The sequence below is a fragment of the Panthera pardus genome, unplaced genomic scaffold (genome assembly GCF_024362965.1).
Source record: "Panthera pardus isolate Hobbes unplaced genomic scaffold, ASM2436296v1 HiC_scaffold_16, whole genome shotgun sequence".
Classification (NCBI taxonomy): Eukaryota; Metazoa; Chordata; class Mammalia; order Carnivora; family Felidae; genus Panthera; species Panthera pardus.
The window spans coordinates 148,736,968-148,758,978 of record NW_026526721.1 but is presented as its reverse complement, the minus strand read 5'-3'; the positions used below and the strand labels follow the sequence as shown (position 1 = coordinate 148,758,978).

The 22,011-nt window shown below is 47.6% G+C and overlaps 1 protein-coding gene and 1 long non-coding RNA gene across 7 annotated transcripts in view; one reads left to right on the top strand and one right to left on the bottom strand.

Moving 5' to 3' along the window:
* Positions 1-22,011, bottom strand: part of ULK4 (unc-51 like kinase 4) — a 569,816-nt gene that overhangs the window by 62,342 nt on the left and 485,463 nt on the right. The window lies entirely within an intron of this gene.
* On the top strand, positions 15,721-16,694 carry LOC109248807 (uncharacterized). Its single transcript, XR_002072269.2, has 2 exons — positions 15,721-15,857; positions 16,330-16,694. It is a non-coding gene; the product is annotated as an uncharacterized LOC109248807 (long non-coding RNA).

The window sequence follows — 22,011 nt, the reverse complement described above, 5'->3', positions numbered from 1 at the left end:
TATCAAACTCAACACCTAAAAAACAAATAATCCAGTGAAGAAATGGGCAAAAGACATGAATAGACACTTCTCCAGAGAAGACATCCAGATGGCCAACCGACAATGAAAAAATGCTCAACATCACTCATCATCAGGGAAATACAAATCAAAACCACAATGAGATACCACCCCACACCTGTCAGAATGGCTCAGAAGAACAACTCAGGCAACAACAGATGTTGCCGACGATGTGGAGAAAGAGAATCTCTTTGCACTGCTGGTGGGAATGCAAACTGGTGCAGCCACTCTGGAAAACAGTATGGAGCTTCCTCAAAAAACTAAAAACAGAACTACCCTGCAACCCAGCAATTGCACTACTAGGCATTTGTCCAAGGGATCCAGGTGTGCTGTTTCAAAGGGACACATGCACCCCCATGTTTATAGCAGCACTATCCACAATAGCCAAAGTATGGAAAGAGCCCAAATGTCCATCGATGGATGAATGGATAAAGAACATGTGGTGTGTGTGTGTATACACACACACACACACGCATACACACACGCATACACACACACACACACACACACACACACACACACACACACACATAATGGAGTATGACTCGGCAATCAAAAAGAATGAAATCTTGCCATTTGCAACTACGTGGATGGAACTAGAGGGTATTATGCGAAGTGAAATCAGAGAAAGACAACTATCATATGACTTCACTCATATGAGGACTTTAAGACACAAAACAGATGAACATAAGGGAAGGGAAGAAAAATAATATAAAAATAGGGAGGGGGACAAAACATAAGAGACTCTTAAATATGAAGAACAAACAGCGGGTTACTGGAGGGGTTGTGGGAGGGGGGATGGGCTAAATGGGTAAGGAGCACTAAGGAATCTATTCCTGAAATCATTGTTGCACGATTTGCTAACTTGGATATAAATTTAAAAAATTAAAATCAATCAGTTAGTTAGTTAATTAAAAAAAGCAGGTCCCTGTTTGATAACATTGCATTTATATGTTAGGATCTCCGTCTTGGTGTTTCCAACCTCTGGATAAGGTAGACCAGCACACTGCTTCGGGATGAGTTATTTAATTTAGTTTTTGGTGAAATGAGGGGGAAAAAAAGAGGTCTGGAAACAAACAAAGAAGAGGGCTTCTAGGAGGGAAAGAATAGGGATGATCCAGCGGTCGCCGCATTTACCCTCCCATTTTTAGCAATGTTTAAGAAGGTATCTTGATGGACAAAGGCCACACAACACTTTGTTCGGAAGCAAACTGCGCCAAATCCCTGGTCTCTTTAACTTAGCTCATTATATCAAGTGTGCTTTCTAGTCAGGCCCAAAAATCGCCTCAATGACCATTTATAATCCGCTTTCCCTTTACACATTTTTCTCACGTTTCTTTGTCGAGTCTGTACTTCCCTTCACGGCCATTTGCTGTTGCAGCGGCACCAGGTCACTGGCTACCCGTCTTCTCTGTCGTCGCTGTAACCCACACCCCTCCGGGACTCACTAAGAGAAGCTGCTTCACAATTCCTAATTATTAACGTAATTAACACCTTTTCATTCTAGAACAGGCCAGTAGTCACCTTGCAAGTGCGGCAATTATGGAAATAAGACGTCCAGATGTGTCGGAATTTCACAACTCCACACCCATGAAGAGCCAGAGAAGGCCTGGAGGTTTCAGACCCACTGAAGTATGCAATGATGCCAATTAGGAAGATAACTTGTGTTTATGCGGCGCCGTCCTGCCCCACCAGCCCAAAGCAGCGTATCCAGGCCTACAATTACCAGTCACATATAAAGAGTGACAATATTGGGAACACAAGAGAATCTTTTCAGAAAGGAACATGGGCAGAGGAAACCTCAAGGGCACGTTGGCCTTTCTTTTCCCGTGGAACCGGCCCTCCCAGTGGATCACAGGTGATGGGGCAGAAATGGAGCTGAGGCATCTCCCTTCTTCAAGTCTTTCAGCAAGAGGGACGACGCTGACAAGAGATGGAGGCTGGGCATGTCTGAGCCTGAGGCTGGCAAGGACAGTGGGTGTGCCAGATGGTAGAACCCTGGAGGGTCCTGGATAGTTTGGGATGCTCACCCTAGGAAGACATACCTGAACGGGATACACGTGCAATTCTGAAGCACCTGCTCGTGACTATGATGGGCGGGACGAGGCTCCACGGCAGCAGGTGTGAAAAGATGGTGTTTGCACACTTTGAGTCCACAGAGGGATATGGCTTCGAGAAATGGCCATGTGACCAGCGGTGCCATTGAGCGAAAGCCTGTGTTAGGATCAGCGGGAGAGCCGGCCGGCTCCGTCCTCCCCTGCCAGACCACAGACAGAGGAGCACATCCACTTCTGCCCGATGCATTTACGGACAAAAGAGACCAGAAAGCTGGAGGGTCTCACAAGCGGGACGTAGCAGATGGAAGACCCTCAGAGAGTAGAGATGTGACTGCAATAAACAGATGCTTCTGGATTGGCCTTATTTTATTGCCAGAGAGCAACATGAGATTCCCTTGGTGGAAGCTGGAGGGCCGAAGTTCCATAGAAGGCATACAGGTAAATCCAAGATAAAGTCGTGAAAGGCACTGAGCTTCCCGATATGGGATTTGCTCGAACACAAACGGGACCATCCCTCACAGTTGTCAGGTGGAGGGACTGGTGCCCTGGGCACACAGGTGAGGGTGAGGCCTGTGTCTGAGACTCAGCCAAGGACAGCAGGCCCTGCAGAGAAGCAAATATACGGTGCTAACAATTGCAAGACCATGGCCAAGTTCTTCCGTGGGGTCAGACACACAATCCTCCTCGGTTCCCTGTTCCTTTATTTTACCGCTCAAGAAAACCTGTTTTAATTAACATGGAGTGAAATGGACTTTTCTGTGGTTTGTTCTACGAATTCTGGCATGAAAATTACATGTTCACCCCTGCCACCATCCCGATCCAGAACGGTTCCATCGCCAGAGACGATCCCCCTCTGCTGTCCTCTTTCCCAAACCCTGGTAACCCGTGATCTCTCTCTGCTGTCCCTACAGGGAGGGTGTTCTGAGAGTGTCAGGTAAATGGAATCATACTGTATGTAACTTCCTGACACTGGCCTCTTTCATTCAGCACAATGTTTCTGAGATCCACCCAAGCTGCTGTGTATCAACAGTCCAAATTTCTTTTTTTTTTTTAATTTTTTTAATGCTTATTTATTTTTGAGAGAGACAGATAGAGGGTGAGAGGGGGAGGGGCAGAGAGAGAGGGAGACACAGAATCCAAAGCAGGCTCCAGGCTCCGAGCTGTCAGCACACAGCCCGGCACGGGGCCTCACCTCACGAACCACCAGACCATGACCCGAGCCGAAGTCGGAGGCTCAGCCGACTGAGCCACTCAGGTGCCCCGCAACAGTCCAAATTTTTAAACAGAGGGTAAGGAGGGACTTCAATGGGCTACGATGGCTCCTTTGAAATCTCTGTTTCTTCAGATGTTCTAAACTTTTTTGGCTCTATCTGGGAAGCAGTGAATCCAGTTTAAGGAAATCATAGGAGTTAGTGCCTTTAGTGATCTTTTTCTTTCCACTGGTGTTTAAAGGAAATATGAAGTCTAAAAAAAAAAAACCAAAGTCCATGCTCACTATAAAAAACCCAATGCTAGGCATGAACACATACAAGCATGGCTAAGAAAATGGAATCTTCCCTCTATAGCTCTCACCTTTCCAGGGATACACTATTAATGGTCTGATGCCTATTCCTTATAGACTTGTTTCTAAACTTAGTCGTATCTATTCAGTATTCACAAAAATGGGATATTATTATAAACACAGTTGTGTAACCTGGTACCATAAACATCTTCTCCCATCAATACGATATGGTTCTACCACAACATTTTTAAGAACTGCATAGTATTCTATTATACAGATGGACCAACATTTACATAATAACATTTAGATGATGGATGAACATTTAGATTATTTCCAAGTTTTCACTAACATAATATACCAATAAGTGCCTTTATTTATATATATGTTAGGGTTTTGAACCATTTGGATGAAAAAATAGAGCTCTTCACAAAAAAAGGGTATTCACTGTAAGAGCATATTAGATTTGACAGATGGTATTGCATTAGGGAACAAAAATATAGAAACATACTGGATTATTAAAATATAAGCACCAGAATTCAAGTTCCCTAATTTGTGTGAGCATGAAGATGTTTCAGATTAATATCACATTAACTGGCCCTACCTCCACAGGCCCCGTGTTTCCTCTTTGGACAGTTAAATGTGTTTCTCCCCTGAAGCTAAGAGCTGTTTCCTGCCACAGATTTCACAATCCTGCTGTCGCTGAGCTTTCTGGACTCAGTGTACTGGAGTCAATGTCAGAGATCAGAACTGGCCAGTACGAGGACGTTCTGCATCTCTAATCCCTACATGCCTGTTTCCCCCTTGTTCCATTCAATCAACTTCTGCCAGCTTCTCTCTACCCCAAAGCATCTTGATTTTGCTTTCCGAGGGAAACTGACCCTATACTGACTTCTTTTTATGAGTTTTATAAATTATCTGATGATTGGAGCACATTTGGACATTTCCCAAGGCTGGCCACTGCTCACAAGCTATCCTGATTGCTCAGGCAATGCTTACCTAGGCAGTTCTCACAGGCAAAACCACTAAGGTTCGGTGTAACTTTTCTCCTACTGTTCTATACACCCATCCAGGAATGAGGCTTCAGAGACCAGAGCTGGGCAGGGACAAGCAACGATTCTGTTAAGAGGCAGGTGATTATCAAGGTAAAGAGTGCGGAGTGAGAGGCCCAGAGCCAAGCCACAGACTAAGACGTCTGTTCACCCCCAAGTCACCTAAAAGCTCCAAAGAACCCTCTGCCCCCAGAATTCCATGGCTTAAAGGACTTTTATGCCCACAATTTCCCTTCAGCAGTTCCGGTCCACCCATGGCCATGGAAGGAGTCTGGGGTTCTGGACTTTTGCTAAGCCCTGCTGTTATGCTCACAGTGGCTACAGAGGTCAGAAAGAAAGGAGGAGTGAGGAGGCTAAAGGGATACCAGGAGGAGTGGCCCATCTCTGCCAGTCTGGGAGTGGGGGGGATGGGGGCCGAGGGGGCAGTGTCCCTGAGCTCTGGAGCCCAGCACCTGCCATGTCAGTTTCCCAAAGACTAAAGGGTCTACTCATGTAACATGCGTACACACACACACACACACACACACACACACACACACACCTCCCACAAAAACACTGAACCAGCCTCAGGTTCCTGCTCTTGGGCTATCACCCTTTCAGGCACAGCAGCCATTTGGGTGAAAGAAGGGAGTTACCCTCAGACTGCCTGAGGTATCGGTTAGCTCTGCCGGTCAGGCCTACAACCATTCATTAAGGGTAAGAGACCTAGTTAGTTCCAAATGCATCAGGCAGGGCTGTCTCCCTGGGGGTGGGGAGCTGCTTTGGGCCAACAATTGAGGAAATGGCAGGGCAATGATGCACGTAAGGGACTCGTCAAGAGAGCAGCACCATTTGGGCAAATCAATTCAAACTGGGCATGTGTCCCCAGATTCTTGACAGCTAATCTACTCTAATTATCGAAAGAAAATGGAGTGTTCTTGGGTTAATAATGTCTGCAATTATAGAATAAAACCTGATCCTTAAAAAAAAAATAGTAAAAACAAGAAGGAAAATGTCTACCTAAGGTTATTCTTAGGCTTTTTGTCTTCTGTCCACATCTCCAACCCCCGGGTAACAAAAGTGTCACAAAGTCATTGAGGATCCCTCAGTTTCTCCTTTTTCTATATTTACCTACACATTTTCTTAAGCATTTTACAGATTCAAAGTAAAAATGAACATTTTCTCTGCATTCCACCTTCCTCTTCACTCACAACATTGGTGCCAAATTTGCAACTTCGGAAGTTGTTGGAGACAAATTTCTTAACACTTTGTTTTCCCCATTTGGACTTAATGAGAGTTCCCCAATAATTGCACTCATCTCTGTTTGACTCTCAATAACTTCAGATTGTTCCTTAGTGCCTTATAAGGGATAACTGATCAATAAATACTCAGTAATACAGAATGAGTAGACATATGATTAAAGAAGAAAATGCACCAAAATTATAGCCAACAATTTATCTGGGATTACGGTATAGTTTTTCTTTCCTCTTAAATGTCTTTCCAAGTTTTCTATCAGTTAAAATAAATAGCTTTTAAAAATAAAATAAAATAAAATAAAACATAAAGATGTACCTACATTTCCATTTCAAAGCTGATCTATCCCAAAAGCCATCCATTACAAACCCGAGCTGGGGCCATATCAACATTTGTCAATTCCAATCAATCGTTCACATGATTTAAAAAAAAAATTCTCGAAGATAGTCAAGTCCCAGCAAGAATTAACTTGATTGCATCACGGATAATGACACCAGTGGTACAAAAGGACAGTATTTAGAACATCCCATCTTCCCAATGACAGTCTTGGTTGGAAGCCAGGACTAAGCCTGCACTACGCTGCTTGGATGGCCAGATGGTATGGCAGGCAAGAGAGTTTAAGATCCTTTCTTTAACAAGGTTGGCACCAACCTTTAACTTTATAATCAATCTTTAAACATACTTTCTAGTCATCTCATCTGGAATTTCTGAAACATTTTTCAAGCACAACGTTGTGCACGGAGATCCAGGAGGCAGGTGGATAACACACTTCTGAATAACTTAAGCATAGCCGTGACAAATCCAGGCAACGTGAGAAAGAATCTTTCTAGAAGGTTCCATTTCAGACATCAGAGAGATGTCATCGCCCTCTGTCACTGCTGCAGTCTGGAAGGGCCTGTGTGGAGGAGGGGGCCCCTCAGCTCCCCCTGATATTAAGTTAGCTTAAGACCATCCAGAGATATTTTGGATCGATTCACTGAATGGAATCATACAGACAAATGTAAGCTGGATAATTTCAAACTGCAAACTGATCGCCAGTGGGATCCACAGAAGTTGATGCTACAACAGCAAAGCCCGACGGTACACACGGCCTCAACAGACACTCATTCGCAGAAGGGAATCGGTGCTCCGTGGTTCCTGCTCATTTCTGTGACCGTGAGACTCTCCACATCCTTTTCAATGGGGATGCACCAAAAATCCCAGAAAATTTGGTGCAGAGAAGTTAGATACACAATCCGAACGGGGGGGCTCTATGTGGGGCATGTGCTTGGGGAAAGAGCTGAACTCAGTAGGTGTTGCCACCAGCCTTGGCCTGCGTTCCTCTTTCTTTGTCTTGGTGTCTGGGATTTTTTTTTTTCTTCTAATTCTGAAATCTTTCCTATCTTACCTAAGGGTAACTAAGAATAGTGCCGTCTTATGATGATCTTTATTTTGGTCTAAAACAGTTCTTGCAGCTCCCTTCTGTCATCCATGCAGGGTTAGATATGAGCTGTTTCACTTTCCATCTGTTTGCTACACAGGACACGGAGACAGGGTTGGGATGCTGGCTATTCAGGACAGGAACGGTGTGAAATAAACCAGGATTGGCAAACCTTGTGGCACCTGAGTAGGCAGCATTAAGGATTCCGGCTCCTGGGCACCATGACTGAAGACTGTGATTCGGCCGTTCTGGGGCCTTCAGGACTCCGTAGCAGCTGGGCCACGGACCGGCACTTGAAAATTCCTGATCAAAATGGAATGCTTCGTGCTGTGTTACTAATGCTTCCAGGCCTGGCTTTCTCATTTTAGTGACCAGGGGCTATTTATTATAAGATGTTACGATCTTGAGAGGAGAATACAAGTTCGCAGGACAGGACAACTATGGAAAAACCCCACACGCGCTGGCAAAACTGAGGGTAGGGAAAGGTCACGTTTGCAAAATTGCTTCTTCCCCTCTCCTCCTTTATTAGAAGCGTGTTGCCATGGTGATGTGAAGAGGGCTGAACATGGAGGTCCGTGAAAGGCGCTGCAAATTGGAGAAGGCTTAACCTATAGGAACCGTTGCTAAAATTATTTTTGTGAATGGAGTCGAGAGGCCGCCCCATCTACTCTCACGCGGAGGCCTGTTGAATCTCTTGAGGTTCTTTCCACTGGCCACTTGGCTCTTTGTTTCCCTCTGTCGTGCTGAGGGGGTCCCAAGCCTTGGCACCACAGAAAGAGCGTCTCACCTGATATCCTGCGTTCCTTCCAGCTGTACATTTCTGGACCTCTACAATGACTTCGGGGCATTTTTTAGGGGTTCTTTTTCTGTTTAGGGCATGAAAATGTAGAAATATAAACTCATATATAGAGAGATATATTTTTCAAATCGGTGCACCTGCTTTAAGCGTCTTTAGAGGTTTCCTGCTTGTCCATGAAGACACAGAACAGTGAGCCGTGGGGAGCAACCCGGATACAGCTCTGAAGGTGCTTGTCGCTCAGCCCTCCTCCGCTGCCACCCCTCCACTTCCACGCACGCTCCACGGAAGTCCCCTTGTGTGGCCACGTATCATCTAAACAAAGAACCAATTCTGGGTCTTTGAAGTTTACTGCCTAAAGATAGATATCTGCGATGTATGTATTAATAACGAGAATGGATTTGAAGGTTTACGGAAAAGAATTAACTACATATAGTAGAAAAAAAAAAGAAAGAAAAGAAAAAGTTTCATGTTTAATTAACTTTTGTTTTAACTCATCCTTTGAAGGGGGTGCAAATAAAGAAGACTCAGACAGGGGCGCCTGGGTGGCTCAGTCGGTTAAGCGTCTGACTTCAGCTCAGGTCACGATCTCGCCGTCTGTGAGTTCGAGCCCCGCATCGGGCTCTGGGCTAATGGCTCAGAACCTGGAGCCTGCTTCTGATTCTGTGTCTCCCTCTCTCTCTGCCCCTCCCCCGTTCATGCTCTGTCTCTCTCTGTCTCAAAAATAAATAAACGTTAAAAAAAAAAAATTAAAAAAAAAAAAAAAAGAAGACTCAGACAAAGAGGGAAGGAAAAACCGAACAGGAAAAAACGACCGGGACTCTGGAATGTCATGGCTAGAGGGGAAAGGGACAGTCAACATGATGGCTCATTTCCATGGGACCAAGAAGTTAAGGCAGGATGAAAAAATGTTTTTGAAGTTTACTTATTTATTTAGAGAAAGAGAGTCGGGGAGGGGCAGAGAGAGAGAGAGAGAGAGAGAGAGAGAGAGAGAATCCCAAGCAGGCTCCATGCTGTCAGCACAGAACCGGATGCGGGGCTTGAACCCACAAAGCTGTAAGTTCTTGACCTGAGCTGAAATCAAGAGTCAGACGCTTAACTGACTAAGTCACCCACGTGCCCCCAGGGTGAAAAGTTCTAACGTAGAAGGTGAAAGAAAGGGCAACAAAGGTAAACTGATATTTATATGAAACTGGTTATACAAGTGAGAGAAACAAAACCTGGACAATTCTAAATGGATTTTTAAAAGGTGCTTTTTTTTTAAATGATAGCACCCGATTATTTCTTCATAATAATGTTCTTATGCAAGACAAGTAGAGCGGATAATTAAATCACGAAACAACAGTATTACATAGAGTCATTAAGAGTGGAGTTTTAAGTTAGCTTAATTTGAGTCAGGAGCTAAGGCACAGGTCTTTAACGCTGGTTAACTTCATAGGAAGACGACCTGTGTGTAAAGAATCACATTTCCCGACTGGGGACTGAAAACCTGGTGTCAAAAGTAATCAGCAACTTTGAATATTTATCAAAATCCATATTTTCATGTATTTAATGGATCCCTAACAAGTAAGGTAAGAATATCTTCATCTTTGCATCATCAAGTTTAATGAGATTGGAAATTATTAAAATAGGTCTTGGTGGTAGCTGATGCTTCTTGGGAACACCCTAAAAATGTAAGAGATCGTAAGACAAAATGAAAGTCTTTTGCCCTTTGCAAAAAAAAAAAATCACACCGCTAATGACGCAAAGGCATAAGAAAACTGGGGCCTGTGCTGAATGTAAGCAAAGAACTATTTTGTTGAAGAGCGCTGTGCATAATGTTAACCTACACCATGGAATTGGCTACTGCAAGACGGGTGTGTCCCAAAGGCATAACACTTAAGGGAGTCGGGCGTCAGAAGTGCGAGGGCACAAAGAATGTAGTGGCCTTTGAGCCTCACGGACTCTGTCATCTGAAATCATTTCTTATTTTAGATATTTAAAAACGGCCCATCCCAAGGCTCTAAGGAAATATGCAAAGGGTGGAAAGGAACACATCGACATGAGGTCACCCAATACGTGCTTGTAAACAAATACTTCATCGGAAAACAGGAAACACAGCGAACCTCTTCCAGAACACGGCTTGCTGGCAGAGAGGGATGCCCGAGGGGCTGGGGGGCGGGGCCGGAAGCACCAGCTACGTCAGCTGACTGCGTATAGCACCCGATTCACGCAGAACACGAGCGCAGCTTCCACCCAGACTCTCTCGGCTCCTCCCGGAGACCAGGCGGACTGTTCGCGGGAAAACCACCACGGTATCGAAATTGCCGCTGGAGGAAAACACTCTCTGCACAAGACAGAACAACCGGCAAGAGCTCTAGGAAAACGGAATGCACCGAAGGCTCCTCCATATGAAGTCCAAAGCCAGGAAAGGATGGTGTGGTCGAACTTCAGCCCCTTCTGAAACTTCCTCCGATGTTACTGGGGTCCAGCTTAGGAAAGCGAGTGGTGAGAGGGGCGTGCCTTGGACTTCTGTCCCGCGTACCTTGTGCACTCGCGCGGACACTCACTTCTCCTCCCCAGCTTTCGAGATCAAGGAGTCAATGCAGGAGAGAACTTGCTGGGAGAGGCAGGCGCCGGGCTGACTCAAAGGTGCAGGAGAAATTTCAGGCCAGTCGACATCCACTCCCCTTTACAAACGCCCACGGTCAATCCCTCCTTCGACGGCTCCGCTAACCCCCTCAGGTAGGTCTCCAGCACCGGCACTTACAGAGCCCGGCACTGGCTGGTACCCGGCAGGACTAGGCTCCGGGAGGCAGGAGAGGCCATCCACCCCGGCGTCCGCACATGGGATGCACTGCACGGGAAGCCATGGGTTGCAGCCGCACTGCCAGTAACTGCCGGTAGCGCCGTGGAGCTGTCTGAACCAACCTGGCGCTCTGCTTCCTCATTCTGGGAACAGGGAAAGGGCTGCACTGTGGCTCCAAACCAACATACTGAGGAGGCCGATGATATGAACTTTGTACGAGGAGTGCTCTGCAAACCAACATACTAAGAGCGCTGATGATATTAGCTCTATACAAAGAGTGCTCTGCAAACCAACATACTGAGGACGCCGATGATATGAACTCTGAACGAGGAGTGCTCTGCAGCCCATGCTCGTCAAATCTCTTACTGCACCATCACACCATCTTTCTACCTGTTTCTCAGTCCTGTTTTCTCGATGGGGAAACTGAGGCTTAGAGAGAATGCATGTACATCATGAGTCAACTGCAAATCCACATCTCACTCAAAACCCCGATGAGGACTCCATTTTTATTTCGAATTTTACATTTCTGGGCTCTGAAAGTGCTACTATACGGTATATCTTTCTCATGTTTATTTAAAAATAGACAGAGGCACCTGAATGGCTCGGGCATGAAGTGCCTGGCTCTGGATTTTGGCTCAGGTCATGATCTCACGGTTCCTGGGACGGAGCCCTGTCTTGGGCTCTGCACTTAACAGCTCATGGAGCCTGCTTAGGATTCATTCTCTCTCTCTGTCCCCCTCTCTCTCTCAAAACAAACAACCTTAAAAAAGACCATTTTGGTAAAATAAAATGGATGCGGTTTTGACAGGCTCCTTGCATGGCTGGGGGCGGGAAGGAGTTCAGGAGCAGGAGTCACCGCCATCCCCCTCGGTCACTGCTGCAGGCTGGCCTGTGTGGAGGAGGGGGCTCCTCAGCTCCCCCGTCCCGCAAAGTGGGATGAGGGAAGGGCTGACCACCTGTGGGGCAGGTCACCACTAACTGCCCTCTGCCAGATGGGGACAAAGCGCACGCACACACACGCACACACACAGTATCCCGGGGTCCTACGACCCACAGTTCACCATCGTCATCGCCACCAACCGAACCTGCTTGACACTTTACAGCTTACAACGCACCCTTTCCGTGGTGAGCTGAGATGCTGCGTCCTCATTTCGAAAGGTGGGATTTTCAAAGCCACGCAGCGGCCGAATCAGCCTCAACCACAGACAGTTCCTCTCCCGCTGCGTGGGCGCTGGGCTCAGCCCTCTGGGTCTGCCCTCCTGATAGGGGTCCCAGAATCTCGGGCAGCTCTGCGATGAGGGCACAGAGAGCGCCCTGGGGAGAGTGCGTGAGCCTCTCTGTCCAGCCTCGTCCCTGGAAGCCGGAGGGGAAGATGATGGGCTAATCAAGTTCTCCGAGCCCCACGCTCTCTCTCCTCTCAAAGGCAGAGAGCTTTCTCAAACGGAGCAAAGCAATTTCTTTGCCAAGAGAGCTTTCATGTTCACCTTCAGAACAGCATTTCTGCTCTGCAGAGAGCCAAAAAGAGGAACACCTTCGCTGGAAGAAAATAAATAAGGAGAGAGAAAGTATCTAGGGCCCCAATTTTCCCCCAATAGGATCTGAGTGCCTGGCACCTGGGATTCAGTTTCCCCCACCTCTCCCCCCACCCTCGGCCCCCCAAACAATGACACAGGTGTGGGGAGGCTGCTGCAGAGGCCGACAACGTGGTGCGCTCCCTCTCTAGCACCCCCAGGAGAGCCCCGGGTGCTGGAGAAGAAACGCCACCCCTTAGTTTCTGGGTTACGTGGGGGCCTTAGGAGCCGGCCTTGCCCGTGAGTAGCTCTCTTGCTGGGAACACGTTCCACAGACTGCCCACCCCCCTCCTAAGACTCTGCAGACTGCCGCTAAAATGCCAGTGTGATCACACAGAATAAAAACCATTATGAGGGGCGCCTGGGGGGCTCCGTCGGTTGAGCGTCCGACTTCGGCTCGGGTCGTGATCTCACGGTTCGTGGGTTCGAGCCCCACGTCGGGCTCCGTGCTGCCAGCTCGGAGCCTGGAGCCTGCTTCGGATTCTGGGTCTCCTCCTCTCTCTGCCCCTCCCCTGCTTGTGCTCTCTCTCTGTCTCTCGATAATAAATAAACGTTAAAAAAATTTTTAAAAACCATTATGCAAAAAATCCCAGTCACCTGGACGTAATGTACCAGGAAGCCATCGAGTGCCCGAGGGGGACTCCAGGGAAGAGACACCATGTACTTTGGGAAAAGAGCAGCGAGGTAGGGGTGCCCTCCGTGAGCAGGGACCCGGGGTAAGGTTCTGGTGGACACAGCCAGTCCTCTGCCCAGTGCCCTCGGGGCTCTGTGCGCCCATCCACGGGTCTGCCCCGGCGGCTCCCGTCAGGGGTCTGCCTTCTACCTTTCCCGGGGAGCCGCAAGTGCCTCGGGGTGGCTTGGGCCCATCTCTGAGTCGGAGGGTACGTATGAAAGCCCAGTCCCCTGGTCTCAGGTGGGGACAAATGCTGAGGTGAAACTTATGTCCAGGGGCCCCATGGAATCAGAATGAAGGCAGCCTCCATGGGACTCTGCCTGAGGTGCCACTCTTGTTGGGCTTTCGCCCCTTCCACGCCCCACACCTCCACCACCCTCCTTACGAGCTTCCCCTGGGAGCACTTCCTCAATAAACTACTGGTACCCAAAGCCTCCCCTCCAGGTGGGCTTCCCCAGGACCTCCCCACCCCCCACCACCAGGGAATGGGGCTCCCCTGATGAGGCAGGGGCGAGACAGTTCTACATCCACTCTTCAATTTTCACTTCCGGCCTCCTGTAGAACAAAGCCGGGAATTAGAGCTTAGAATCTAGAATTGTCCGTGCAGCTGGAGGAAAACGGCCCTTTCTGACACAGCAGCTTTGCTTACTTGTGGATTTAATCAAATTCATGGCTAAGGACTCATCTGGTGCCGTTGCCTAACACGTGTGGGCAGAAGGGCTGGAAACGGCTGCTCTTTTTCTCCACAGTGATTAGTATTATTTGCATAAATCTGCAGAGGCACTTACCACAAAGAAATAGAGTATCCACCTAAGCGGCGCATGAAAATCAGCATAATATCAACCAAAAGAGGAGATGAGAAAGGAAAGTGTCGCCAGAAATTCTAGCTTATCCATCTTCATTCTTCCCCTTTAACACTGTTTATATCACATTTGCATAATTAAATCGCTGGGAGCTTGTGTTTCAATTTGGATGCAAAGTGTGTATTATTTCGACTGTGTAAAAAAAATATTTGATGTCTGATTGAGTTTTTGATGCTCACTCTACAAATTACCAAAGACAGAGAAATAGTTTGGTTTTTCCATTCCCTTCCCCCCCGCCCTGCCCCAACCTATTTGACCATGAGGAGTGTAGATATTACTAGAAGGTTATGGGTAGAAAAGTAAGGCCAAACTAGCACACACAGATTTGGGCCTTGAAGGGGCCGTGGGGCGTAGGGGACGCGCCCCGGTCAGCCCGCCCGCGTCCCAGGGTCTTACTTTGGCTTTGCCACCAGTTTGCTGTGTGATGTTGGGTGGGGGCCATTTCTCTCTTTCTCGTTCAGTTCGAGAAATATCTATTGATGTCTACTCTGGGCCAGTAAGGGACTGACTAGATCTATACCGTCCAATACGGTAGTGACTAGCCTCATGGGGCTATTTAAATATAAAACTAAATTAATTAAAATTACATAGAATTAACATTCAGTTCCGCAGCTCCACTAGACACGTTTGAAGAGCTCAGCAGCCACCTACAACGATGGCTGCTCTATTGGACAGATCTACAACATTTCCAAGTGGAGAAAGTTCCATTGGACAGTGCTGAGCTAGATGGTCTCTAAGGGTCTTCGTCTCTAATGTGCTATGATTAAAATGATACAAAAATGGGCCCAAGTTCATACTGGGCTTTGCAGCGCAAAGCTGAAGCTTCTGCCATTTGATGGGTGTTCCCCGGGAGGCCTTTACAGACTGGGTGGGGCTGAGGGGCAATCACAGGGGACAGAGGGATAGGTTTCTCCAAATTAGGGCCTCCCAGGAGGAGACAGCCATATGCACAAACAGTTCACTGGTGTGGGGGCTAAGAATGGTTCCCAATCTGAGTACAGGATCGGCCGCCTCAAATTTCCAAATGGAAGCCCGTCTGTTAGGTCATCCCACTGCTGGGAGTGGCCCAGGCCGCCGTCATAACTGCTGTGCCGTCTAGATCACGTTCTTTAGCACGTGAGTTAATTCTCCCACCAGTGCTGTAGTTACACCATCAAGGTGTTAACACAGGCAGGGCTATGTTTCAGCATAGACAGCAAGAGAAGAACAGGAAGACTGAAATGGGGTTTACCTTATATGGCCAGCCCCTGGGATGGTGTGAGAGTTTGTTATTTTTCAACAAATATTCACTTGGGTTTTGCCATGTGGCTTGAGTCGGCCTCACAGGGTAGAGATGTGTCCCATCTCCTTGATCTTGGGCCTGAGCATGTGACTTGATTTGACCAACGGGGCGTCAGTGGACGAGACACAGGCAGAAGCCTGGAATGTAGTCGCATGATCGGTTTGGACTTCTGAGCTTCACTAGCATGAAAGGACCCACTTCTGGCTGGTTCACTGGCCTTGAGGAGTGGAGCTGAGCTGGATCCACCCTGTGGGCGGGCCGAGCCTACCTGAGCCTAGCCTAGACCGGTGGAACCCAGATAACCAGCAATCACATGATCAAGAAATAAATGCTTATTGGTGCAACGTGACAAAGCTCAGGGTGGTTGGTTATGTTACTGTTATGTTATTACGTTATCGTGTTATGTTATTGTGGCAACAGCTAACTGTGACCCATGATGCGAGAAGGGAGGGCCAGGCCTGGTGTGGGGAAAGGACATGGTCTGAGGCTGTGATTTTGGGAAGTAACTGAGCTCTCCTGAGGAGCTGGTCTGGCAGCACCATATTAAGCACGGTGAAGACAGACCAGGTAAGTTATGACAACCACAGACCCACATGGACCGGCAGAAGCCTGCTCAGACCAGAACAGCAACTCAAAAAGGGAAACATGGATGTTGAAACCATCTCTGTCACTGGATTATAACTTTGCTTTCTTTATTTAAATGTTTGTTTATTTTGAGAGAGAAAGAGGGAGAAAGAAGGGGAGGGCCAGAGAGGGGGAAAAGAGAGAATCCCAAGCAGGCTGTCAATGCAGAGCCCAAGGCAGGGCTTGATCTCACGAATCGTGAGATCATGACCTGAGCTGAAATCAAGAGTGGGACTCCTAACTGACTGAGCCACCCAGGCGCCCCCAGAGCTTTGGTTTCATGAAAGACATACGTGCCCCAGAAACCCTCGTCAGGCATATTATTTGCCTCTGTTGTAAATCTGTTGTAACTGTAAGGGAAAGGGGAAGCTGAAACTAACCTCCTTCCTCAAAATCTTCGTTTTGTGATCACCAGAGACCCCTGGGCACAAAAGCACCGGCTTGTCGCGGTGTCTACTGTAGGACAGACCCACAAAGCCACACGGGAGTGGCAGCCATGAGCTGGGACAGACGACACCACAGCCATCCTGCAGGCTCTGTGGGAGGAAACACCGCTAAGTGGCCCCACATGTCACTGTCCCGCGAAGGATGAGGTTTGTCTCTCAGAGGATCAACACGGGTAACTAGACGAATGGCGGCAAGGTACTTGACAGTTTGCTTATGCTCTTTTAGAAATGAAACAGACCCTGAAACCTCTGTAGAACTGTCTCCCACAGCAGAACGTTCCCTGAACTGTTCCTAAACAAATTTTGCCATATTAAAAGCCAAACAAGCACAAAATTGTAGCTGATGTGCTTCACTGGGGTGATTTGGGGGGAAAACAAGTTTGAATACGGTTTGTGCTAAGATGATGGTTTCATAAAGTTTCTCTCCCCCCCCCCCCCCCCCCCGTTTGAGGGCTGGGTCAGCGGTGAGTACGGAAACGTATGGGGAGTACGCATTAATGAGCTGAGGGCCGAGGATCAAATTTCCCTACTTGAGCTGTCGTGCAAGGGGACAGGCTAATGCGCCCAGTCATATCCGAAATGCACAGCCACGGGCTCCTTCACGGCCATGGGCAAGCGTGCACGAGAGACAGGAAGAGGCCTGCCCGCCAAGCCGCTAGACTTGTGCTACAATCTAATGCTTCCATGCCGCGTCTCTGTGGAGCCCGAGGTTTCTACTAGACTTCCCTTGTCTACGTTGCAATCAAAGCTGATTTAGGGGCTCCTAATAATTAGGATGTCGCTACTGTTATTAGAGCTAACGTCATACAAGAAATACGCAAGCAGCCACTGCCTAATAAAGAGCCAAATGAACAAAAAAGTAAACCACCGAAGGGCTGTGGTCTTGTTTTAATGTGACTCCTCACAGGTTCCCATGGCATTGTAATCGTGTAGAACAATGAATAAGCCTGTGTCACCGTGGAAGCTTCTCCTACAGCCTAACGCTCATTAGCTTTTTCTTTCCCAGCCCAGCCAGTGAGGAGACTACTGGGGACAGAATGGGAGTGGGGAGCCACAGCAGGGCTGGTGTGCTCTCCTCTGGGCTTTTACACAGCTCACAGGAAGGACAGCTACTCACCTGGACAGCACTTGGGGCATCTGATATTAGCCTTTGGTGTTTAAACACTTTAAAAAAAGATAACACCTGTTGATGCCCGAGTTCGTGAAGTTCGTATAGATTTGCCTGTAGTGTTCTTTCCTCTCACAGCATCACAGCACTGTTGGGAGCTGGGCCGGCTCTGGGGAGAAGGCGAACCTTCTGGCCTCCAGCAACTCATGAGAACCACGCTAAAGCTGGAAGCCCCTCCACGTTCTGGCAAGAGGCAGGGCCCGTAGGAATCAAGGGGCAGTTTCCCTCCACGCTTCCCCGTGATTTGGGGCATGTAAGCCCAGAGATCATCAGTGTCCCTACACAAAGCACAGATTTTTAAAAAAATTTTTTTCAATGTTTATTCATTTTTGAATAAAGGACAGAGAGAGACAGAGCACAAGCAGGGGTGGGGCGGAGAGAGAGGGGGAGACACAATCTGAAGCAGGCTCCAGGCTTTGAGCTGTCAGCACAGAGCCCGGCGCAGGGCTCGAACCCATGAACCGCGAGATTATGACCTGAGCCGAAGTCAGATGCTTAACCAACTGAGCCCCCCAGGCGCCCCGACAAAGCACAGGCCTTGATCCAGCTCCCTCAAGAGGAAGCAAGGAGGGTCCTGTGGGCACCTGGGACTGCACATGGCAACCTTGGTGGCCAGCCTTCTACCCAGGGCCATCTCCTCACCCGACCTCCTGGGCCCACTAGCCTGAGATCTGTAAGGTCTCATTCATGCTCAGGAACTACCCTGTGGGGTCCGGGATGCTTGTGTGCACCACTGTCATATGCCCTCTCACGCCGCATTTGTAATAATTTAGCACAAGTCTCTCTTCCCCATCAGGCTTCGAGCTCCTTGTGGGCAAGGGGACTTTACCCAAACTTTACTTCCAGTGCCTGGCTCAATCCCCTGCAGGAATTCAGTTCTTTCTCCTCCTCCTCCTTTCCCCTGTCCTTCCTCCCTCTGGATGGTTGGATGTCCTCTATGTGTGCTCTATGCACTCTGCCATAGACCATGCAGTCTACACGGAGGAACTAAACAGAACAATGCCATGAAATGCTACATCGGGGTAGGCATAAGATGTTACCCCACGCTAGTCGGAAAAGGCTGTCAGCTGAGACCTACAGAGAGAGCAGGGATGTGCCGTGGGAAGGAGGGGAGGACAGGAGGTGGGGCAGGGACGGAACGCGGCTCCAGGTGGAGGGGACAGCTGGAAGGCAAGCAAAAGCACGGCCAGTGAGGGTAACTGTTGGTGGCCACAGTGGCCGCGGTGAGAGCACAAAGAGAAGCTATGGAGACTCACCCACGGGGTTAAGCCAGGCAGTCTGGTGCCTTCCCCAGAGGCTCTTTCCTGCCACCTCCTACATGACCCGCTGCTCTCTAGCAGACACATCATGACAGGATTTCATTGTACCTGCCTCTCCAAAGTTCCCAGTGTCATATTCATGCCTCACAAGGAATGCTAGGCTTCTTCGTAAAGAGCACGAACCCTACCCTTTCCTGCGTATTGAGGTCCTTGGTTCTCTTTCTCTGCACAAGGTGAGCTCAGCAAACACTGGCTCTTTTCTTTCTTTTTTTATTCGAGAGAGAGAGAGAAAAAGAGAGAGAGTGCGCACGCAAGCAGGGGAGAGGGGCAGTGGGAGAGAGAGGGAATCTTAAGCAGGCTCCACGCTCGGCATGCAGCCCGACACGGGGCTAGATCCCACGACCCTGGGATCGTGACCTGAGCCAAAACCAAGAGTCGGACGTTCAAATCGACTGAGCCACCCAGGTGCCCCTGGATGTTCATCTTCATGGTTGGTGACTTTCCGTAACAACTACAAGATGAATAAGAAGTATTCTTTCGTGTGTGCTGTGGAAAATAAATCTGAAGTAAAATAATTGAAAAACACGCCAGCAAGTAGAGCTCCTATATCCTTGAGTTCTCTTGTTCTAAAATAACTCATTTAAAAAACCATTTGCCAAGTAGTTTTAAGTATACATCATTGAACATGACAAAAGAATGCGAGCCAATCATCTGGATTTGAGGGCTCTGTCACATACAGACTCCTTGCTTTTTCTGATGAGCTTCCAACTTTTCTAATGGCTTAAAAATAACCTATAATACATGAGTCATTACTCAGGATTTATCTTCAAAGAACTCCAATTACAGAATTCAGTCACTAGAATCCCCCCTTTTAAACACAGGAACAAGTATTCAGGGAAAAAAAAAAATCACAGAGTTCACAAGTAAAGATTTCCATTTTTTTTCTGAACAGAACAGGCATTAAATACAAATGCCATCATTGCGGCTCTGGGTTCAAAGGCACAGTGCATCGGCTTTAAGGTTCATCCCAGTAGGAGACTCAGTCCAAAGTCACACACGTGCTAAGTAGGACTGTCATGTGTATATACTGCTTTCAAGTGTTTAGTATGCAAGATGTCCTTTCGTTTTTGGGTGGATCATAAAATAAAGAACTCTTATTTTGACCATTTCCAGTATAGGGTTCCTAGTCCACAAACAGCTCAAAACACCGGAGGGAACACGCAAGATGGCTACTTCCCCAACTCTGAAAAATCAAGAGACGGCCAAGCTCCTTCCAGACCAGGCTCTGACTGATCTTGCCAACTCCATTGCTCCCCCCTCCTCTCTTCCGTGCATTTAACACTCCGTTTGAGATTGACTTTCTTTCTCTACACGTGGCTCTTCCTTTCCTGCCTCCGTACTCTTGCTCATGCCATTCCTGCCTCCGGAATTCTCTTTCTTCCACATCTGTATATCCAAATCATACACACGGATCACACGTGTGTCAAACTCATCTCAGATGCGACCTTATCTAAGAACCTTGCCCCGGTATGCAGAAAAAAGGAGACGTTCACCCCAGTGGAATCACTGAACCACATATTGCTGGTTTGTGCCATCGACTCTAGGCTCATTAAGGGCAAAGTAAACTCCAGGTGACCCCTAGTGCATAGCTTGATTTACAACAGCCATCAATACCTGCTCCCTACGTGAGCAGTAAGGTATGAGGAAGCCATCAACAGGCGTATTTGCTGATTTAACGATAAGTTAAAGTAAATGGATGGGAGCACTGAATCTTAACCCCACTGAACCCCACTGAATCTTAACCGGCATCCCTACGTTTATTGCAGCATTATTTACAATAGCCAAATAAGGAAGCACCCAGTGTCCATTCCACTGAGAGATGAATGGATAAAGAAGGTGGACTTTTATGGACTATTACTCAGCCATATACAAGCCATTTGCAAGAACATGGACGGATCTAGAGAATATACTGCTAAGCAAAATAAGTAAAGTCAGAGAAGGACAAATACTATATGATGTCACTCATATGAGAATTTAAGAAACAACACAAATGACAAAGGAAAGAAAAAAAAGAGAGAGACAAACCAAGGAACAGCCTCTTATCTTCCGAGAACAAACGAATGGTTACCAGAGGGGAGATGGGGTGGCAGGATGGGTGAAACCGGTGGCGGGGATTAAGGGGGTGCACGTGTGATGAGCACCAGGTGTGTGGGATTGTGGACTCACTAAATGGTACACCTGAAACCAATATTACTGTATGTTAACTATACTGGATTTAAAATGAAGAACTTATCGAGCCCCGCGTCGGGCTCTGTGCTGACTGCTCAGAGCCTGGAGCCTGTTTCGGATTCTGTGTCTCCCTCTCTCTGACCCTCCCCCATTCATGCTCTGTCTCTGTCTCAAAAATAAATAAACGTTAAAATGAAGAACTTACCGAGCCCCGCGTCAGGCTCTGTGCTGACAGCTCAGAGCCTGGAGCCTGTTTCAGATTCTGTGTCTCCCTCTCTCTCTGACCCTCCCCCGTTCATGCTCTGTCTCTGTGTCAAAAATAAATAAACGTTAAAAAAATAAAAAAATAAAAATAAAATAAAATAAAATGAAGAACTTAAGGGGCACTTGAGTGGCTCAGGTGGTTAAGCGTCCAGCTCTTGATTTCGGCTCAGGTCATGAGCTCACAGTTTGTGAGTTTGAGACCTGAGTCGAGCTCTGTGCTGACAGAGTGGAGCCTGCTCGGGATTCTCTCTCTGTCTCCCTGCCCTTCCCCCACTCGTGCGTGCACGTGCACGCTTCCTCAAAATAAATTCAAAAACTTAAAAAAAAAAATAAAGAGCTTCATAAGAAAAGTAAATGCATGGAGGAAAAGTGGGGAAAAAAAAGTTCTCAGATGTGAAGAAAGCTTTGGCACAGCAGTAGTGTTCACAATTGAGCATTTCGGGGTCCCTACACAAGGTGAAAAGCTGCCCATTGAGTGTGTGAGCCAAATGCCAGAGGGTTTGCGCAGGTGCCTTACTTACACTGTTTTATTTATTTCTCAAAGTAATTCTAGAATTGTTTTATGATCAACAAAAAATATCAATGAAAAATAAATTATCAATTGTATTATTATCCCTGCTTTCCAGAGTAGGAACGGAGTAGGGTGGGGGGGTCAAAGAGGCTAAGTGAGCTCAGAGAGGCCCAAACAGCTAAAATTCCTTCCATCTCTATGTCCCATTTTTTATGCTGCC